Here is a 2,307-nt window from a genome sequence, read left to right on the forward strand (position 1 = left end):
GCAACCCCTAGCCCAAAATGTCAACTCCACTGTCAGTCACTTCAGCTTCAATCTTTTATATCCAGAGGATTATTGTGTTTGTTTTCCTCAAGAATTCTCTTTTTAAAATGGGATGAGCCTGGAGAAGTTCACCTTTTAAGCTTTTCGCAGCAAACATGCTAGTAATCACTAACAACCACAGGTTTAATTCAGCAGATGTTTAGTGAGCACTGGCAAGGGCAGGACACTAGGAAGACCTGGAAGGGGTAGGAGATCAAAACCCTTGCGCACATCCCCAAGGAGCCCACAGTCTAACAAAGGGAAAGAGATCCGTAACATGTAGGTATGACAATAAGTCCACTGTCCTCTGGGTCTCAAAGTACAGAGACAATACATCTGGCTGGAGAAACAGAAAAGGTTTCTCAGAGAAGACAGCATTTGAGTTGTGCAGAGGTTTGGTGGAATTTTGATGATGAAAGTACAGCAGGGAACATATCAAAAGTGATCTTATTTAGCTAGATTACGATAAGGTGAATGTAGCAACAGTAATAATTACCAATTATTGAAGGCCAGCTATGGACTAGGAACTTAATGTTTACTATTTCCAATAATATGGCACACAATATAGAAGGCACCCATGGAAGGCATGGTGCCAAGCTGAAGTTGATCTTTAATCTGCCAACTAGGGAGCTACTACAAGAAGTTACATATTCAGAACTGTAGTTTAGAAGGAATTTCCTCTGATAGCATAAGATTAGAGGGAAGGAGGCAAGTTAGAAAACTATTACAATAGCCTGGGTAAAAGGTAAAAGCCAGAAGTAGCATAGAAGCAATGGAAATAGAAAAGGAGTGGTATATGAGAAAAAGCACAGAAAAATAAGAATTGGACATTGTGGAAGATGAGGTTGATATTTAAGTAAGATAAGTCAGGGTCACAGCAGGGAGGCTAGTGATACCAGGAGCATCACAAGGAAACAGAGGAGGAGGAACAGTAGCAAGGGATGAAATGATGAACTTACTTCTGAACACACTAAGCTGAGGTGCACACAAAATTTGGGACACTGAGTCTAGAGTAGTACATCTGAGGTCACTTTTGGAGAAGAAAAGGATCTTCCAGGGAGAAGAAGGAAGACCACAGAACCCGAGGGCCCTTTTCCACAAAGAATCACCTGAAACAGCAGCTAAAACTGCAATTTCTTGTCCTCCACCCCTACCTACTGAATCAATCTCTGGGAGTAGAGCCCAGGAATCTGCAGTTTTAACATGCCATTCAGGTGGTTCTTATGCATTCTAAAGTCTACTGCACCAGTAAGAATCCCCTGGGCTACCCCTGACCTACTGAATCAGAACTGCTGGTGCGAGAGTCAGATCATCTGTATTTTAACAAGTGCCCTGGGTAAATCTAAGGCACATGGTCCAAGGATCATACTTTGGGAAACAAAAGGTTCTGGGGTGAGGAGGAAGCAAGATCCTAGAAGATGTGAGAAGAGAAATCTCTCTGTGCCTTGGCTTAATTAACTATAAAATTTGAGAATACAGTTATTGTGAGGATTATATGAAAGATCATTTGAAAAAGCCTGCTCTGCCTCTTCCTCACTTGAAATAATTCAGATCTTCATTATTTCCCATCGAAACTGCCACCAACTGATTTTCCTGTCTTCAACTTCCCTCCTCTACAATACCCTCCATACTAGCACCAGAATTATCTTCTTTTAACAAAAACGTAACCAAATAAAAAAAGGCATCCATTCTCTGAAATAATGTCACCATAATTGGTTATCTACTACAACAGAAAAATATCCAAACTTTTTAGTTTGGCATTCAAAGTTCTCCACAATAAGACACCAAACAACCACTCAGCTACCTCTCTGGCCAGAACACTCCTTGAATATTGCAATTTCACAGTCAGTGGCTCTGTACAAGCTTTTTCCCTCTGCCTATAATGAACAACAATATTCAACAAATATTTTCTGGCCAGGCTGGCCCGTGGCTCACTCAGGAGAGTGTGGTGCTGATAACACCAAGGCCACGGGTTCGCATCCTATATAGGGATGGCCGGTTAGGTCACTTGGGAGAGCGTGGTGCTTACACCACCAAGTCAAGGGTTAAGATCCTCTTACCAGTCATCTTTTTAAAAATATATATATATATTTTCTGGTCACCTACAATGTGCGAGACGCTGTTCTAGGCACTGGAGGCAGTGGAAAGTAAAAAACAGACAAGGTGTACCCTCATGGATCTTAGTCTAATAAATAGCATTAATCAAATAACCACACAAACAAATATGCAAGTGCAACCATGGATAAGGGCAATGGAGGGGAGGGACAT

At 41.5% G+C, this 2,307-nt stretch overlaps 1 protein-coding gene across 1 annotated transcript in view; it reads right to left on the reverse strand.

The window, feature by feature from the left end:
* The window catches only part of TOMM20L (translocase of outer mitochondrial membrane 20 homolog (yeast)-like), a 12,711-nt gene that overhangs the window by 8,057 nt on the left and 2,347 nt on the right, over positions 1–2,307 (reverse strand).

This window comes from Galeopterus variegatus, unplaced genomic scaffold (genome assembly GCF_000696425.1).
Source record: "Galeopterus variegatus unplaced genomic scaffold, G_variegatus-3.0.2 Scaffold5501, whole genome shotgun sequence".
In the NCBI taxonomy this organism is placed as follows: domain Eukaryota; kingdom Metazoa; phylum Chordata; class Mammalia; order Dermoptera; family Cynocephalidae; genus Galeopterus; species Galeopterus variegatus.